This window comes from Corvus brachyrhynchos, unplaced genomic scaffold (genome assembly GCF_000691975.1).
Source record: "Corvus brachyrhynchos isolate BGI_N302 unplaced genomic scaffold, ASM69197v1 scaffold43, whole genome shotgun sequence".
Classification (NCBI taxonomy): Eukaryota; Metazoa; Chordata; class Aves; order Passeriformes; family Corvidae; genus Corvus; species Corvus brachyrhynchos.
Genome location: NW_008237353.1, coordinates 1,047,841 through 1,068,668, shown reverse-complemented (window position 1 = coordinate 1,068,668; position 20,828 = coordinate 1,047,841). Strand labels below are relative to the sequence as shown.

General features: G+C 40.9%; 1 protein-coding gene across 1 annotated transcript in view; it reads right to left on the bottom strand.

The window, feature by feature from the left end:
- PHACTR1 (phosphatase and actin regulator 1) overlaps positions 1–18,853 on the bottom strand; it is a 145,745-nt gene extending 126,892 nt beyond the window's left edge. The window contains exon 1 of the mRNA XM_017730649.1: positions 18,499–18,853. The gene's annotated coding sequence lies outside the window, so the exon portion shown is untranslated. The remainder of the gene's footprint in view (positions 1–18,498) is intronic.
- Between the last annotated feature and the right edge of the window lie 1,975 nt (positions 18,854–20,828).

Here is a 20,828-nt window from a genome sequence, read left to right as displayed (position 1 = left end):
ACAAAACTGAGAGTTTTTCATAGGCTGTTTGGCTGTGAGACAGCTCTCAAGATTTTACTGTAGTTCTTAATACTCTTGAAATCCATATAGACTTTATATAAGGCTTAAGCAAGACTTGAGGTTTTAATGAAAAAAACCCACCACAAACTGAAGTACTTTGCATCCAAGTAATATAAAAAAAATTTTACTTGTTTGAAATACACTACGAAGAAAAAAAGAGGCCAGGCCATCTTGGACCTGTTCTGTATGTTCTTATGATTCTCCCACATCTTTCAGTAGGGTGTTAATTTCCAGAAAGTCCAGTAAGAGACAACATAGGGGTCGCCTACTTTTTGGATTTGAGAAGCATAGCACACAGATCAAAGGCCCTCCCAAAGGCAACATAACTTAGAAAGTATTCCTGGAGAATGACAGCCAGTTTTATCATTCCTACCACTGTCTGGGAATCACTTAATCTTTGAATGTTGCTGATACATAATAGCGGCTTCCATTATACCCAGCTTCCATTTTAGAAAAAACCCACTATTACTGCATTTGGGTACAAAAAGCAGTTTCATTGCTGAAGGCTGAAGCCCACCCATCCCACTGGTGGTTTTTAATATTACCTTCCTCACTGGTAATCACACAAAGTTCTCTCTCAGACCTTTTGTAACACTAATTTTTCTTAATCAGACACATGATGATCTTAACAGGCAATTTACTTCATGAAGTTTGATTTTAAGTCTTCCTAGGAAGCACCAATGGCTACTTCATGCTTTCTGTGATATTTGCACAAATCTGTAGTAACAGGCTGAAAATTATTTTGGACCTAAAGATGCAATTAACTAAATGTGCTATATTATTTAATGACAAGAACTCTATATAAATAAATACCCCTAACATGATATTACTCATTGCCAATCCACATCGAACCAGTCTTTATCCTGCAGATCAGTTTCCAACAAACTCCTGTTGCAGGGTTTCTTTTGAACTTGCTCCCCAAATATCCTTCACTTCAGACTGCATGGACCTTATTTTAGCAGCTTTATTCAACACAAGATGCAGACACACCATATGTCTTTTTGAAATGACAGGAAACCTGAACAACTTCTCTAATTGCTGAGCACTTATGTCTACTCTTTACCCGAATGGGAAAACTTTCAATTAAAAAACCACCTTGTTTTTCTTTCAGGAAAATTGTTTATTTTCTGTTCTTCTATTATGTTCAGTTATTTCCCTTTAATTTCCTTTTGCACCTGGAATTAATTTCCATCAGCCTTGCCTTTACTATGTGAATTGCCCATTTAAACTTTTCCTAACTTCACAAAGGTCTGTTTTCCAATGAAAGACAAGGCATGGCACGCTGCAGTCTAAACGCAGTCTTGCCAAACGAGGATGATTACCTATTTGGTGGAGAACAGCTCCCACTGGATGTGTGCATTTGCAGTGGCAGTGAGTTGGCATAGTGGTTTTATGAGCCATGAAGAGCCTGTCAGTAGCTTTCCTTTGCATGCTAAGCAGCACTCACATGTTCCAAACCCCTGCCAATTATTCCCGCTCCCCAGGTGTGCAGCACTTTGCGTTGTGTCCATAAACGGAGTCTCTCATCTCTTAACCTTGCCTGTTTCAGCACAGGTACCACACCATGGTAAAGCTCTGCTCTCAGCTACAATCCCTCTATCTCAGTCTATTTATTTTTCTTGTTGGCACAGAAGTGCAGAGAATAGTTTTAGAAGTCTAATCCCTCTAGGACCCTGCTTTCAACTCATCCCCATTTTGACGTAAAACGTAAATTATTCATGCTAATTGCAATCTGAAAGCCATTTTTTTAACCTCTGCCAACTACACTGCACTGAATGCATCACTCTAAATATGTCTTTATTGATATGAATTCTCTCAAAACACCAAGTATTTTCTGTATCCTAAGATAGTACATAAGATTTTCACTTGCAACAAAAGAAATTTATCAGATTATGTCACCAACAGCCATATAATCTCTTCCTATAAACCCTGCAAATACAGAAAATAAAGATTTTTACATTTCTTTGATATCAGCTGTTTTGTTTCCTTTATTGCTCTTATTACTTACCAGGTTTTCCATCTCTTATGCATTTATTTCATACAGATTCAAGGCTAAATCAAATAAACAGTACTGTAGCTCATCACTGTCCTGTGCCCAGACACCGAAGCAGACAGCACAGGTCTGTCTTGGGCATCACACACAGTATCTGGAGACTCTGTAGCTCTAAAATAGGACTCAGAGCAGTCACTACAAGTGGAACACATCCAAAACCCAACCAAGAGAAGAACAGGGCCAGCAAAAGCAAAAGAGATATCACACTGTTCTTGGGGCTACAGTTCCATAGGTACCAGGAATTGCTCCAGTAAAAAACTTCAGCTCGAAAGGAAGGGATATTTTACCCTTCCTAATTGGCCAGAAGGGAGGAGATGCACAGTTTGTGCTTTTAAGAAAGCAGAGGAAGTAAGATGAGATGCAAGGACTTTTCTGTTAAAGCAGGTAGAGAACTTACTTGGGAGAAAGGAGAATCATGGGGTCACTGTCATCTTCCCCTTGAAAAGGCTTAAGCTCACATCTCCCATTTTCCCTGGGAACACTACTACTACTTCATACCATGATGGATGAAGGTGCACATCTATCCTACTAAAACTGTTATTTTAAAGAATTCAAGAGCTACTGGGTCTGAAAGAAAGCATTAGTGATAGTTAGGGCACTGACCTGCCAGCACAAACACTGTTCTTCCAACACTATTCCTGGGCTTTACTGTGGGTTCTTTACTGCTACACTTATGGATTGAAAGAAACTACTGTTCACAGCTGTGATTTGTTGAGAGCCTGATCCTGTCCAGTTCTGTACAAAGGAGAATAAAGGGGAGTGAAGATACTGCTTCTCACTGTCCCTTTTTTTCACTTCTGGTAGGGGATCTTCTCTTTGAGGCATGAGGGGAGAGATGAGAGAGGTGAGGTGCTGTCTCCTACATCCTTTCCCCAGAAAGCAAAAGCAGGAGAGGATGGACAGGTAGATGGAACCTTGTGGGCAGAGCTTGCTGGGCACCCAGTGAGAGGGATCCATGTTTCAGCCTGTGAAGAACTGCCATAAAAAACTCATGTTCTGGTGTAAATGTCAGCTACAAGCAGAATTTCCTATCTAGGGCATTGACTCCAAGGTAATCACACCGCCACACTAAAAGCTCGCCTAGCAGAGAGCACCAGAAAAACATTACTCTTCAAACCTCCTTAAAAGGCATTTTGCCAAGAAGGAGATTAAATCTCACAACACCAAAAAATTCAGAGGAGAAAGCTGGGCATACCCACAGAACTACTGCAATTCAAGGCTCTAACACTGTATTAAACAAATGAAATGCTATCAGGCAAAACAGTTGCTGTGGGGTTTGTGACTCTCACCTTAGAAGTGGGCATCAACCACTGGAACATCAGTAACTCCTCGAATACATGTTGAGCTGGTTTGGGCTGGGATAGAGTTAATTTTCTTCACAGAAGCTCATATGGAGCTAGGTTTTAGATTTGTTAACAACACTGAGAACAGTGTTGATAACACAGGGATGCTTTTGCTACTGCTGAGCAGGGCTTGTACAGTGTCAAGGCCTTTTCTGCTCCTCCCACGGTTGCAGCAGCAAGGAGGCTGGGGATACACAAGATGCTGGGTGGGGACACGGCAAGGACAGCCAATCCTGACACAAGGGGTATTCCAGACCATACAGTGTCATGGTCAGCATATAAAGCTGAGGGAAGAAGGAGGCAGGGGGAGATGTTTGGAGTGATGGTGTTTGTCTTCCCAGGTCATCGTGATGGGGCTCTCTTTTCTGGGGGTGGCTGAACACCTTCCTGTCCATGGAATTCTTTATTTGGCTTTGCTTCTGCATGCAGCTTCTGCTTTACCTATTTAACTGCCTTGATCTCAAATCACAAGTTTTCTCACTCTTCTTCTCTCTCTGTGATCCCGCTGCAGGAGAGTGAGTGAGCGACTGTCTGGGGCTTAGTTGCTGGCTGGGGTGAAACCAATGATACGTGTGAACAGGACTAGGCACCATAGCTCAGGAGTCCTAGATTGATCCCTGCAGACACTTCTGTTGTTAAGCAATCTAATTTGTCTTTCAGTCATACCCAAACTCATCAACTAGAGTTAAGTCTCATCCATCACAGCTCAAGTTCTTCCTGAAAGCCAAAGCTAAGGACAACAGAGAAGCTGTCTTCCTCTCAGCAAATCTTTAACCCATTCAACAAGAAAATACAGAATTGAGGCCCAGGTACCTTCAACTTCTAAATATATCCTGATGAAGAAACAGTGCGTAACATTTTTCCTATGCTTGTTTTAGCTTGATAGTGATTGAAGCTGTCTTCTTGAAGGAGCCGGTAATGATTACATTTTCATGGCTGGATTTCTCTCTTATACCAGCCTGCATTGCAAATTCTGCTCAGCTGCAAAATACAAAAGTAATCCAAGAAAAGGATCCAGTCCACGGAAGCCCATGGGTTTGTTGCTCACATTTTGCTAGGCTTCTGTTAGAGGGGGACAATTTTCCTAATTGCCATGTAGACAGAGGAAGACACAGTTGCTTGCATAGCAGAGCACCTTGGCTTTACCAGTCCTCACTGGGAATCAGGAAAGTTCTCCACCCTTCTAAAAATAAACCACTAGTGCAAAAGGCTAGCTGTTTATTTTGAGAAATCCCAGAAAAAAATATTTGAATGCTTCTAAATTTCTTAGGGAATTTCTGATAGACCAAATAATTTCTGATCTTTTCCTTTTGACATTCTCCTAAGTAGGAATATCCAATATTTTAACTTAATTTTACTAGATATGTGTGCTTTAGAAGGCATATCTTTATATTTTCCAGAAATTTGAGAGAGGTGTGTCCTCTTATTAAAAGTAATCTTATTCAGAAAAGGGCATTACAAACATTAAACTTCCTAAAAACAATGGTACTATCTCACCACTATCAAAATAAAGATAAAAAATTGAGTTTTTAATTACTGTAATGGCTGGGAGAAAAGGAAAAAAGTACCTCATTTAAGAGCTAGAAAGTTCAAACCATTCCCTTGTAAACTCTGTATTCCTTCCCTTAGGAAAAATAAACTTCTATTTCTGTTCTTTAAAGAAGTTGATAGGAAGTTGGCCAAGAGGAAAGGAGTAATTATACCAAATGGCACATTGATAATGAGTACAAATACGAGTTTAAAAATCTCCCTCAGTAACAGCCTAGCAAAAAAATATGTTTCATTGGACTCTGAAAAGAGACAGTCTGTATCCATGTTCAGGAATTTACAATAAGTACTAAATACTTTTGCTTTGAGTACCTAAGTGCAGCTACATATGGTCTTTGCTGATTGTCATTATAATGAGAACTTTTTTGTTTATTCAAATGATAGTTAGTTTAGACCCTTGGCTGTGGTGAAATGTCTCTTTAGGCCCTTATAGTACAGGCTTGAGTTTCAAAGATGAAACTCAAAGGGGACAATAATATCCATGATTCTGTTAAGGTCATGAATAAAGCATGGAAACTTGCTGGCTAAAACACAACTGAGTTTTTCTGTGTGGCTTTCATAGCTATGATTTCACTTTTTTTTCCACTGTCTTTTTTAGCTTTAAGTTCTAGGGTATCTCATGGTTGCTGAGCTCTGCAGGATATTGCTCTTGCTCAGAGGAAATCTGTGGTTTCTAAAAAGCGGCTGCTGCCTTGAAAAAAAGATGGAGCCCATCAGGTAATCAAACTGGTGTATCTACGTAAGGAATGTTACAGGCAAGGGAAGGATCTATGCACGTATCTGCACGTACCTTCAAGCTCATGAATTATTCCAAGTCCAGCAAGCAGAAATAGCTCAAAAAATGAGAACAGGTTTAGATCAGAGCTAAGGAAAAGGGTACTACAGGGAACCAAGAAAACATGATCACAGAAAAAGCTCTGAAATATTTCCAGATGCTTTATGCTCTGAAATAATGCTAGCAGAAAGAAATGAATGAAATCCTGATTGTAGCACAGTGAATGACAAAGGTCACAAGGGGTCAAATTACCTTACCCAAGCCATCTAGTGACTGGCCAAAGCTGCTAAAGGGTCCTTTCCAGAATGCTAAAATTTACCTTAAGAAAAGTAAGTCGGCAGAGAAAACATTACAATATGGTGTGTGACTGAGGGCTTTCCACTGTATTGATGGGAACAATGCCTTTCTGTGGTGTTTGAGAGAGGAACCAGAGGCATGTTGTGAGCTGCAAATGCAAGCAGAACACTCCAGCAGCGCACTGGGATGTGCCTATACAGAGTCACTTGGCCATGAAATTGGCAGCAAAGTTCATTTTCAACATCATGAAGGTAACTGTGATAGGCATCTGCACAAGGTTTCACTTCAATCCAGAAGTAGGATGAAATTCAATCAAACCCTGACATTTCTTATAATTAAAACAAAGTGATCTTTTTTCACCCCTTTGCTGCTGGCACTGGACAAAGCAACAAACTGATGAAATCTGTCTTGCCTACATGCTGAAAGTTTCCTTTCAAAGTCATCAAGATTCTGCTACCAAGCAGATGATAAAAAAAAGACAAACCACTAAACCAAAACAACAAACCATAACAACTACAACATAAGCCTTTCTGAGCATTTCTTGACAATATAAACTGCCTCTTTCTATACAATCTATGGGGAACAGGTTCTCAATTTTAAGTACTGTTCTCTTTTAGGAGAAGTATCCACACGACATCCTACAAGTATAACAAATCCTTTTCTGTCAAAGTCAAATGTCATATGCTCTTCCAACTGAGCTGGAGTATTTACCCCACAAACCTAATGTTCAAAAATCTCTTTAGTTAAACAGCATTTTGTTTGAATTCACAAGTCAGAGACTGTCTTGAACCATGACATCTGGCTGAGTACACCAAGTTTTAAAAGGCTTATGGTGATGTTCAGAATGAAACACTTCCCAAGCATTTCGTTAAAAAGGGAGGAAACAAGAAACAAAACAGGTATATGACTGCATGTACTAATACACAAACATATAAAAATGGAACCTGGTTGTTGGCGATTGAATGACGGACCCAGACTGGCAGGGAATCTGAATCGTTTATTCAAAGGAATGAGTTGGTTTTATACACTGTTCAAAGGCACAGTATTTCCTTATATGGCAATACCCATCCCATGTTACCACATCAACAACACACTTCCTAAATGTCCTTCTATGGGATGATCATTCACTGCTCACCTGTCTGTCAGCTCCTGGCAGGCTCCTCTCCGTAGGGGTCTGCCCTGTGACACCTCCTCCCCCCAGGGTCTGGTGGAGACAAGCCTCTGTGTGCTGCTATGTGCTACTTTGTGCTGCCATGTGCCTCTGCAGGCAGGTTTTACAGCTCACAACCCAATTCTCTCTTACAATTCCCCATACCTGGTCTACATGCAATAATAATGCAAAAATCTGAAATAAATTAATCATAGCAGGTGAAGAACACAGTTTGCTTGGTAAGCACAGGGAGCAGCTGCACTAGCTCAGAGCTGCTGAATTCTACAAGTAATGCCCATCTTTATATAGGCCTGTATTTTTTCAAAATTTAGTTATCTCACTGGGCCCAATGGCCAAAAAAGGCTGACAAAATGAAAAACAAATGAAAACAACCCCAAAGAAAAATATCACCAAAAAGTGTCCTTCTTGAGCCTCTATGCAATGCCAGCAAATGTATTAATGAACTGATGCCTGTCTTGCTGTTTTGTGAACTGGCTGTTCTGCCAACTTGAGATGAATAAGAGAAAGAAGCATCAGTTCACTGGAACTACACGATCTCCCTATTTTCTTTTAGGCTCATGGATTTCTATGCTCAGCACGAGCACACTGAGTTCACAAGGAAAATGGCATTTGACTCAGATGACAAAAACACATAGAAAACCAAGCGCACATTAGCAACTAGAGGCAAATAATGCAGGGAAAATGCTGTCCTTGTTTAAATGAGACATGCAAGAAAGACAAAAGGAAACACCTCCCAAGTTCTAGCTTGCTTATGTGACTTAGGGAGTGGACTTTGATGGAGAAGAAGCTACACAGCTGAGGCTCATGAGTCCCTCCTTTCTTTACCATTTAGGTATCATGTCTAATTCTCTTCAATGGCTGCTAGAGGAGCTCAAGTTTGGCAGCTACAGAGAGCACACAGTCAGAAATTGCTCTTCTCTATTCAGATGCTGGAGCAGACAGCACATTCTGTCTTAAGTGCCACAGCAGATCACTGGAAGACAATTTCTCACCTTCATGACTATAAACCTGCAGACAATTATTTTGGGGCTGTGAATATTAATGAAAGCTTTACTCATCTCACTCTTCTATTTCTCAACAGGGTGCAATTCAGATTCAAACAGGTGAAGTTCCACATAACTCGCTGCACCTGGCTTTCCCTTCAGGGTGAACCCAAATTTCAAAACTATTTATCCAATAAAACCAGTGTGCTAGCATAAGGAAAGCATCCTGTTTTGCTGGTGTATGGGTTCAAATAGCTTCCACTGTCCGTCCATCCATCCATCCATCCATCCACCCATCCATCCATCCACCCATCCATCCACCCATCCATCCATCCACCCACCCATCCATCCACATGTCTGTGCACTTACACTGCTGACTGTCCAGTCTGTGCATCTGAAGTTTTATCAGTGTTGACATTTTAAGCAGCTTGGAAAGTAAAATGGGAAAGATAAGATTCTATAAAGCACTACAGCAGCATGACACACATACTCTTTATATGAGTTCAATTTCAGATGATACAGAAGAAATAACATTTCTATTTATTTTATTTATTTACTTCCTTTACCAAAAGCAAGGTTGATAGAGTCTCCATGTTAAAAATAACACTGGAGCTGCACACATACAGTTTCAGATAGTATCAGAATATTGGAAATGTCAAAGTAACTGCACCCAGTGCATGGGTGAAGAGAGATAAAGGTGGTGCCATAATCCTTATGACATGGACATAGGGACCACGTCTACAGTCCATATAGATGTGAATATATGGATCATCAATACTTTGTAGAAACTTGCTAATACGTAAGACTGTGGATGCAATAGACCACAGTGACATTTCCAGGCCAGGCTCATTTGTGAGAATGTAGTTAATGAGTATTCTAATTATTTATCCTAAGATCTCCAATACATTCAAGTCTGCTTACCAACATTTCTATCTGCTTATTCTTGAATCTGTATTAAAAGGATAACTAACACCAAGATAACACTAATTGTGTTGCAGCTGAACATCCCTTAGCCTACAACTGAAGACAAAAAATAGTTCTCAAAATTTCTAACAAAACTTAGACTCTCGTTTCTTGCAATGACTTGATAGTCTCAGTATTTCCATGATTACACTTCTGTGCTTCCAGAAGATTTAAAATACCAGTAGTCTCTGTTTTTTCAAACATATAATCAACTTCTCTTAGGAGGCAAGGTGAAATAAAAATCATTCTCTGCTACCTAAATCTCCCAAGATAAATTAAACAATTGGATCCATTTTAATTTTATTCCCTGCACTTCTATTGCACAAAGCCATTAGACTAATGGCCTGAAAGATGTCATGCAAAAGATGGCAGAGGGAAAGATCCTTCTCCTAAGTAGTCATAGGGGAGGGTGTCTACTGAACTGCAGCACTAAACTTGTCATCCTAGCCTTGGGCTACACAGCCCTGGGCAGGAGGAAGGAAAGGGAAGATTTGAAGTACGCCTTACATCCTTTTCAAAATGACCCAATCAATAGATATGCTGGGCTCTCCCTGCACAAGAGGCTGTACATCCTAAATTGCAGCCCTTGGGATTCGGAGATTCAGTAAGTCACGGAGACTGAATACCTCTCCTGGTTAGGGGCAAAGAAATGGGCACAGCAATAACAAACCAGGTTACGCAAACCAAGGACTTGGAGCCTGCAGGTCTCTCACCCCAGTTTATGTCCTGACTATCACACTACAAATCATAAATATGCAGAAACCTGCCCTCTTCTTCTCTTTGGACATTTTGGACACAATTTTATTGTTTTTGGGGGGGGCGGGGAGGGGAAGCATTGGGGAAGCCTGGGGAAATGTTTGTCTTTTGTTCCTGAGTCATATTTTCAAACCTTAAAAATTTCCACTGTCTATGCAGAGGAAATATGCAGAGGCTGTCAGTCAGGTCTGGTCATCCTTACTTGTGGTTTCTCTCACTTGGGATGCAGAGCTTTCTTTCAGGAAGGAACACTGCTTGCCCATGAGATCTCTTTCAACAGCACAGCTTAATGTTGGCTGATGGGCACAGTGGTTTTGGGCATGTTTCAGGAAGGGTAGCCTGCACATTACCAAGCCAGAATGCTATGTCTAGTGGTTCCAAAGAAGCTACAGCAGGTGATTTTATAGTGGCTGGTTTTATCTTTGATTTAAATTATACCATGTGCTCATTGTTTTTCAGAGCAACAGAAATAACTCATCTTTTGAATCTAAGAGTCTCATCCAAAGGCAAAGGCTCTGTTAGATTTGCCTCATCTTCAGTAGCTTGACCCAAAGCCAGAAAAGTCAGTGAGAGATGACAGGGACATGATCAAACATTATCTTATTCCTCTCCACCCAATCCTTTCTGAGACAAGGAGACTAAAAGCAACAGACCAGTGAAGATTCATGTCACTTCACAAGAGCAAAAAACCAGCAAGAGGACAGTTTTCCACCTCACAGGGATGGCAAGAACATCATTATTTTCTGAGAAGCGTGCAAATCAAAGTCACAAAGGAAAAACAGGGCCTCCAAGTGTGTCCCAACTTCACCCCTTTGCAGCTTTGCTGCATTCATCTAGATAATGGCAAACATCACAGTACCCTCCAGTTTCTAAGAAAGCCACTGAAACACACAGACAAAGCTGGCTTAACCACTGGACACTCTGGCGCTGCCCTTCAGTTACACCAGTCCCCTGATGCTGGGGTTTGGCTAATGGATTTGGGACGGTGTGTGAGACTTGGCGTGATCCATTAAAGAGACTACAAATACATCCAATTATCTTAGACATCCTGGCAGACTGTTGGCAAGATGGTACTGCATATACTTATACTGTGCTCTTGAAATTAAATTCTGGCTAATTGTGGGCTGAATAAGGTGCCAAGAACAAGAAGCCAAATTTGGTATTGTCAGATTACAAACAAGATCTTAGAGGATATAAAGGAATAGCTATGCATTTACTACCAGTCACTCAAATAGATCAAGGAACAAAATCTTACAATACAAAAATTGATGTAGAAAGCCTACCTCCTCTGCTGAGGGAGCAGCAATGAATGAAAATGTTATAAATACAACAGTATTTACAGGATAGGTTTTGCTCATCAGTCAAGGAGCCCATAAACAAACTCTGCTGCTTTTAATGATATGATATATAAAGAAAAGACAATGAAAAAGAGAAGAAAGGAAAGGACATCACATGGCAGAATACTGAGTCTTCTGATCTCTTCCCTACATACCCAGTATTTCAGGCAGTGACAACATTAATGAATGAAATTCCAATAATGGTTGTAAAGTGAAGTACTTCCATCTATCTCATTTTCTTCTAAAGAATTGCAAGTTTCAAAAAACTAAGAAGCCAAATGAGCAAATCAGCCTCTAAGAGGAACATCTCTGAGCAAGTAAGAGAAGAAGAAAAAAACCACAGAAATGGAATCCAGCAGCCCACCTGGGCAGGTACCAAAGAATAGAATAGGATATAGGGGTGGTGGATGTAAAAAAAAGACACAGAAAGCCAAACTTATTGAGCCAGGTTGGTATCAGGTGGTTTGAAGTGATCTGGTAATAAGAGTGCAACAAGAACATGTCCTTCCATGATCTATGCCACCATCGACATCTTGCCCCATTTTTATAAACTGCCGCCATATTTTACACATGGAAAATCTGTGGCCTTTTAGGGCTTATCAAATAGTTCTGTATTATATTTCTGATGTATGTAACTTGATACAGAAGAATCAAAACCAGGCATATTAATCAAGATGGTAACAAATACTCAGAGCAGATCATTACTATTAAATACAGGAAAACCACTGTATTGCTTTCATCATGCCTGATGGCATTTTATCTGATTTTTCGAAGTTCCCACAAGGAAATGATTTTTTATTGAGTGTTTGGTGTTGCCCCAGTCTTTGCATTCAAGAAGCTTACATATACAAAGACTTTAAACTTGGTTCTCAGATAGAAATCAGGATGGTAAAATGCTATCGAAAGATGACAACTGAGTTACAGCATCAGAAAGGGCAGAAGACAATAAAAGGAGACAAAACTGAAACAGGCGAGCCGTCTGCTCTCTAAAGACCCGAAGAATTGAGGTGTCCTCTTATCCGTGTCATTATGTCAGCACTGTGTAATAAAAATGAGGGGGTGCTGAGCCATCATGATCAATTCCATCATCTTTGTTGGTTTTGTTCCTATGATGCCATGATGATTTTTTGCCTTTTCTTTTATATCCCTTTTATACCCTTTTACAGCTTCTGTATTAGTGCTTTTTGCCTACATTCTTGGGCTTGTCTGTCAAGCTAAGAGACTAAACATTTTAGAAGCCTCATAGTTAGGGATCAGTGTGCCCCAGACACCAAGGTCCTCTCCAGAACACATTCTGTAAACTAAGATACAGCCATCGAGGAGAAGGTTCCTCAGGGAGGGGGGCTCACTCGAGCCTCTCACTGGAGAATCTTTGATAGATATGCTAACTAGTAAGACCTATAATGTTATACCAGATCTTTTGTGGGGTGTGCACTGCGGTATGCATTTTGGCGGATTCCATCTGGACGTAGTGCACCTAAGGATCCTTAAAATAAATACCAAGGTAAAATCCCTTTTTCCCTTCTAACCATGTTTGACTCTTGATTTTAAGACCAGGAAAAGGCATCACCTAAAACTCCTCAAATCAATGACACAGATATACAGAATTCCCAAAAAAGGTGGCAAACATTTCCCCCGTAAGGACACAGGAGTTTTCACAGGAAAACAAAGAACTTAGTCATCTGCTTGCATAAGCTTGACCCAATCTTGTGTACACTTTTTCTCCTCATACTATCTAATTTACCAAAGTGAAGACCTTGCTTACTGCTTTTTTTTTTTTCTGTCAATAATGTAAATGATATTGCAATTTTGGACAAGACATCTTCCAGGGCACTTCAAAGTAAGCCTGGAGCTCTGCTGGGTGACAGCCCATGGAAACTTGGTCGTGAATTTTGTAGTGCCAGCACAGTGACACCTGGAATGGTACACAACTGGCTTATTTTGCCGCCAGCAGCTTTGGCTGCGGGCAGTTTACCAGGATATGAGTTAGTCAGTACAGAGATGCATGTGAGCAGTTAATGATCTGCTCCAGGCTTGGTGATTATTTCTTCAGCTTTATTTTGGGACATAAATGTCCCTTCCTTTTCTTTTTTTCAACTGCAGACTAGACAACTGAAAGAATTGCCAGTGTTTAAGGAAAGCCTCACATATCACTGGTCAGCCATTTGCATTTGCTAGTCTTGGCAAATGCGTAAGCTGGGTGGATGCCATCTTACAGCCTAAATTGACCTTTATGTTCCCCTTCTCTTCCTCCCCATTCTCTTGCCTGCCCACAGGCTGTGCGCAGCCGAAGCAGCACTAACAGATCCGTTACTCTCCGATCTCAGGTCAAACCCACAGGTAACTGATGAGTTTTTGTTAGTCCCCAATGTGCAAGACAAAGTGACGGGAGCAGAGCTTTGCCCCCTCCTCTCCCTGGTAAAGGAAAGGTAAAGGATCATGTCCTGGCTGCCTTTGGATTTTGCCATCTGGAAGTTAGCCTGACTAGGCATCACGCCTTCCTCCTGGAAGGCACATTTATTCTCAGCCTGCAAAACACCAAGGGCTTGTATCTTCCAGAGCAGAAAGTGATGCTGGTGGAAGCAAAGTGGGCGGCGCAGCTCACCAGCAACCTGTCAGGAAGTGGAGCATCTTTGCTTGATCTCATCAACTTTCTCTAGCATAGCCATATTCACCCAAATCAAATAGTACAGAGTTCAACTGACAAAAATAAACCAATTTTGTTCTATGATCTGTTCTGCAAAGGAGGCATATCTCACTCTGCAAGGAAAGCCCATGCCTTTCCCCCTCTGCCTCTTTCTTTGCAGTAACTATCCCTTAGGGACTAAAGACACACATTGCATAATTTTATCAGCTGTTCAAACCTCAAACATGATTTTCAGCTTCCCACACTTCACAACAAGACCAGGTACACTGTTTTTTTACCTACTTTTCCATTCTATGTAGTCTAATTTTTTTACTCCAAAATATTTTACCATTTTTGACAGGTACCATTGTAGAAGACTGCAATGCTTCATAGCAACATACTGTGCTCACTCTGCAGATGGTAATGGAAGAGCAGTTACCATCTGAAATAATGTGGGAATTAGTGAAGTAAAACTTATTTCTATACACAGCTCTTCCAGGGCTTACAGTTTGTCTAGAAGATAACTATTTAATTTAGTAATTACTTTTGTGGGAAGCAATACAGTCACCTCAGAGACAATCTCTTAAGTGATGCTAAAGTAAATGTTCTCAAAGTTCCCAGTCAAAAGAAGTAAGTCTTCAGTTCGAGGTGGCAATCACACATGCATACACACACACACACGCACATGCACAAGCCCCCATACGCAACCGTCCCCTTTTCTATTTGGAAAACATATTTATCTGGAAGCTCTAGAAGATGGGTAGTGGCAGGAAAACAAGTGTCGGAATTCCTACGGCAACAGTATCTCAGTCCACACTGATTTCCATGCATATATAAGATGTTAGAATAATTTCTGCTTAAATAGCAAAACCATGAAGTATAGGAGCACATAATAAATAGACTGAATATCAGTCTGTCTGAATGAAACCTTTCAGGTATGTCCATTCTTAATATTATTTGTACTTCCACTACACTTGAACCTAAAGACCCTAAAAATCTCGAGCCCCATAGTTCTTGGCACTAGGAATGGAAATGGGAAGAGACAGTCCTTTCCTCCCCCTCTCTACTAAAGGACTCATAATCTATATACAAACCAGCAGGCAAGTGGAAGGAAATCCTACTATCTCCATTTTACAGACAAAGAGCTTGGGTACAGAGCAATACATGATGGACATGCCTAAAGTTGCCCAGAGATACTCTGCAGAGAACCCTTGAGCTGAGAACCCTCATCTGACAATGATAAAAAAATGCTTTGCTCTGTGAATTCCTTCTCTTGCAACACACTCTTAAGTAACTGCTTTCCACTTAAATTTTCTTGTCAGATCCTTTGCATAAAAATCAAAAGTATCCCACTTCAGTTGTTCCACTCACTCTTCCTGTTAGGTCATTTCTGGGTGTCTTTGAAGCCTCTACAGTTCTTTCCAGCCACACTAAAGTAGAGATGTGTCTAAACTATGTTCCAGAGCCAGGCTCAGACTTCAATAAGACACTGAGATTTGCAGTCCGTTTTCAGTATAAAATAAATAAAAACCAGACAAGTCTCTTCTTTCTTTACTTGTTTCCCTAACTACTACTCTTGTGTTCATCAGTCATGTCATCTGCTATGACCCAGCATTATCACAGCCCTCCCAGAGACCACCAAAATCAGCACACTGAGAAGTTCTCTGTATATAACAGGACCTGTTTAGCATTGCAGTGGACCTTGATCTCTTGTAGTTCTAGCTCCTTCTGCTCTACAGGATTATCAGTCACTTCCCCACATTTATGTTCAGAAAGCATTTTCATTCCCCTTCATGCTCCTGGAACAACTTGTGTTGTCTCCTCAATTCTTGTCTGTTGTTTCTTGGGACTTTTGCAACTCTTCGCCATTCTGCTTCTCCCAACACCTTCCTCGCAGCCCTCAGCATTCAGAGCTCAGCCCTGATCGCTCTTGTATTCCTGGAGGTGACTCATACCTCTCTTCACTTGACCTCTCCCTCTCGGTTCAGTCCACCATGTCCGATTGCCTCTCTGGCATCCTGTCCTGAATATCTCATGGCCACACACCTCATTCTTCACTCACATACAGTTTCACTACTCCATTTTCAACACCCTTTCTGTTATTCTGTCACACAACCTTTTAGTATTGGTGTTTTTATAGACTCCTCTTGTTGTTTCTATTTCACAACTAAAATAGCATTAAATACATCCATTCCTTTCAGTCCAATAGTTAAAGCATCTCCCATGTCCATCTTATTACTGTAGCCTCCTGCTTCTCTTTGAACTCTTCATTTCTTATTTTTTACCTCATCAAAATGCTGCATCCACATCAACTCCTTTTACCCTTACTTCAGTGAGCCCATCTGCATCTCCAAATTCCTTCACTGACTTCTCTCCAAATTACATGACCTCCCTTCCAAGATATTGTATGACTCAGTACCTGCTTCCATCTTTTCCTTCAGTTTCATGGCTATCTCTTTTACTATTCTCCTAGTCATGACTTTTGCTAGATTTGGTGGTGGCTTTTTAAGGATTTCCCTTGGTTTCAGCATAAATTTCCCTTCTCCTAGAGTAGTAGTACAATGAAAATGCAGAGTAAGACGATGACTAGAATCCAGGACTCATAACTGGATTTGGAGGATATTTCAGCATTAAATCAATGTATCCCACTGATTTGCCTATGCCATAGGGACTGAATCCTAGTCTTTGTACACAGTTCCAACAAATACAATAGTTGCTCAGGTCACAGGACCCACACAGGACATTTGGGTACACTAGAGCAGCTACAGGCCTGCAAGACCATACATAAACTATATATAATTTGAATAGGAGGGTGGGGGTGCTCACATTGCAAAGCACTGTGCATTTCCCTTATAAAAAGTAGTAAATGGTCCCCTTCCAAAGAGCTCTTTAGGCTGTGCAACTGTGAGGACGCACGGACATCTTGAGATTCTGACAGGTTTCTCTGTATCTGAGTGTTCACAGATTTTTACTTGATCTGTCTGATATGATCATCACGTAATTTCAGTCCATTATATCATCCTTTCCCTCCAAACACCAAAAGGTCTGGAATAGGCATTCGTCAGAAAAAAAACCCCAGGCATTTTTCACTGCTGAAAAATGTGTCAGAGTCAAATCAGTGAGTGTGCCCAGGCAGCATAGCTGGGATGACAGTTTCTTTACTTTCTGAAAGAAACTCATAGCTGTGCATGCTGGTGGGAAAGAAAAGATTAAGGCTGTGCTGGTATTAGATACTTTTAAAATTATGATCTTAAAAGTCATTTGCATGAGGCAGAATGAAATCCTACCCCACAGAAAGAGGGGGCAAAACCAGACCGATGACATGCTCTGGAAGCCTGATGGCTGGGAGCCTCTCTGCTCTATTCTTTGCCTCTCTAGGGTTACTAGATTATCTCCCGCCAAGAGGCATACCCTGCCCATGGAGTGTCTAATGGTATGAAGATAAATAACCAAACATAGAAAAGGAAGCAAACTCCTTAAATACAAACCTATTGGTCTGCCAAGAGGTACAAGCAACTGAAGTTATACATTCATATGTATCCATGCGTACATGCGTGCCTTAAAAGGGAGGAAAGCATCTTCTTCTCTTACTGTGCTAAGATTTCAAGTACAAGGTTCAAAAAAAACCACAGCAAAAGATGTTGATGCAATTGAGTTTTAGGTCAATTCAATTAATCTAGGAAATCATATTTTTATAAATGGCTTCATTTGCTTTTAAGGATACATAAACTACACTAATAGTGTAAAGTAACTACTACTGCTGGACATAGCCCTTCATTTAGTATCTGTAGGGCTTGCTGTCACCAGCAGCACACAACAGGAAAGGAAACACTCAACAATTTACATAGCATCCATCAGATTCTTCCCTCAGCTGTAGTGGCATAAGCAGAAAGAGTGCTTAACCCACAGTGGATTTCCAGGCTTCTCACGCTATTTTCTCCTTTTTCACCAAAAGCAATTCTGTTCAGCTTTAGCTGCTTTTTAATCAAAGGAAACTATAATCACACTAGCAGGATGCTAATTCTGAAGAGACATTTAGCAAAACCACGGTTACTTCGTTAAACTGCAGACCTGTGGTTGACAAAGAACCATAAGATCCCAAATGATATTTTGTTCTTTTGCAGAGAGCAAATGAAAGCAGAGTTGGTTAATTAAAATATTATTAATAATAGTAATAATACTAACCTTAATGACAAAAGCAGAAAAATGAAGTGCCAACAACTACTAAGAACCTCTGCTCAGAAAACGGTAACAATTTCATATTCACATTTATCACCAAAAAAAGTCTTTCCCTGACCTTCAGAAAATGAGATCTGTCTACCACATCAGTTAATAGGGAGTCCTAAGTCCAGTGCCTTCAGTCCTAAGTAACATGCAAATCCTCACAGCAAAGCAAAGTAATACAACATTGAACAAGAATGTGGGGTAACATCTGTGAGGCTATTTTTTGCCTGAATGCTTGTATGCTGCTTGGAGTTCTCAGCTTCTCCTAATTGCTGACTTTGGCAAAATCCAAAGAATTTGTCATTGTTGCCTTCAAATATTTGCATTCCTAGAAACATGAAACATAAAAAGCATATACTTACCTGTAGCAACACCTGTGATTGATTACACCGTCACTCTCTGAATACCCTCTAGAGGTTTTGCTCAGTCCCGAAAGGAGAGGGGGAAGGGATGAGAACAGTTGTCTGAAGAGCACTATATTAATTCCAATAAAAATACAATTTCCCCCATGCATTTGACAGCACGATGAAAATCACACTAGCGTTATTCCTGATAAACCAGACCTTCCAGATATTCAGTTGAGTCAAGCAAACTCTATTGCAGCACGACAAGGAAAAAGTTGATGTATCAAGGCAAAAACCCCTGATCTAAAATTCATAGGAATGGGAACAAAACACAATCAATACAAACAGCAATTTCTATAGCAACTGGGGGGAAAAGGGAACGGGAAACAAAAAGAGAAGAGTTGGTGCCTTAACTGTTAGCACAAAGCGTCTGTGGCAGACGAAGGGACCTGTCCCTTTTGGCATCTCCCTGATCGACAGGCTGAATCAATGCCCAGCGCATTCCTCCCGCGCTTCCTTTCCTCTTCCCCTGGGATCTGTGGAGGAGCAAGCCGAGCATCCCAGGCTCCGACGGGAGCGCACACATGTCCGCGCACCCCCCAAGCAAGCACACGCGCTCCCCTGCCTCGCTCCTACACCCACAGGATCTCAGCACTCACCGTCACGGGCTTCCTCCCCGCGACTGCAGTTGCTGCAAATGTGTTTGATCTCCTTGCCTATGTGATACTGTATCACAAACGAGACATTGTTGTTAGTGGTGGTGGTGGGCTCCTTCAGTGGCTTCATCCTCACTAGATAGAAAGCTTTCTTTTTAGGTTTCTCTCCACTCATGTCTGAGAATACCTTCGGTTGTGCTGTTTGCAGAGAGGAACCCAGAGCTGCGCAGAGGTGAGCTGGGACCCCCATCTCTGGCAGCAGCATTTGGGTTCCTGTTTCATGCTCTCTTAATTTCCCAGTAAGTCTCAGTATTTAACTGGCCTTTGATTGCCTCTGTGGATGGAGGTGCTCTTTCCAAGGACCTCTCTGCTCAGAGCCTACCATCATACACACAAATAGGGGGTTGTCCTCCTCTCCATATGCACCACCTCACACAGTGACATAAGCAGTTTGATTCACAATCTAGATAATTTATCTGCAAGAATTTATTTGCTTTCTTATTCCCAGTCCCTTTCATTAGATCCTCTTGAAATTCCTAATTGTCTGCCTTCATTTCAATACCCTCAACAACTTGGTACTGCCAACAAATGATAACTCAAGGCTCCCTTCCCTCTCCAGATCATTTATGAACACATCAAAGAACCCAGACTTGGCACAGATTACTAGCACAGGTAAAAGACCTGCACAGCTCCACTGATGACTTTTGTCCACTGAAGAAAATGACCATTTACTTCCATTTGTCATTTTCTATCATTAGCCAACCACTTGGGTTATGAAGACCCTAGCTCTTGTCCCCTGGTTACTTAGTTTCCAAAAAATCTTTCTGAGAAGACCGTAGGAAAACCAAAGACACAATGTCACTGGCATCACATATGAACTAATCTCACCAAAATGCCCCGAGTGGCTTGCTGGGCAGAACTTCCCACTCAGAAGCCTTTATCACTTGCCTGGTTTCGTCCAGATGTGCACTAACATTATCTTATACCACAGTCTGGGCTAATCTGCCTGGCACGGATGTAAGGGCTGCCATTCTCCAGATTTCTCCACACTCTTCATCCCTTTTACATATGATTACAGCTACATTTGCCCCCCTCCAGTCTTCAAATGCCAGTCAATGAGTGCTAATTGTTAGCTAATTTCTTGAATAAAATTGTATGCTAGATTTCATTTAATATTAATTACATTTATAATTTCAGACTTCTGATTCTACTGTTAAGATTTTTCAGAATGGAGAGGAGACTTATACAGGTGCTGGATTTCATGAAGGACTCAGTTTTACCCAGGAGCATGAATTAATTACAAATTCACATTGTAAGCATACATATGGCTTATTTGCCTAGCCACACAAGTTGTTAGGCATCCAATTTGCATACAGCAGGACTTTGCTTGCACAGATGCTGTCAAGCATGAGCTAACGCATTCATTTACTGAAAAATCCATCTTGCTATGTTTCATTGTTAAGTACATTGTGCTTTATGCATAGTTTATCTTGTACTTCCTTTTTATTTATATCTCTTGTCCTCACTACGCTATTTTTTTTCCCCAAAAATCTGTGTTTGGAACTGTTATGTTGATGACATGTTGAAGTCTTGAAAGTAAAATTGACTCATCCCCACTGAAACCAGTGGAATATTTGACAGAGATTTCAACGATGGCAGTTATTTCATCCGGATCTGCTCATTACTCCTGCT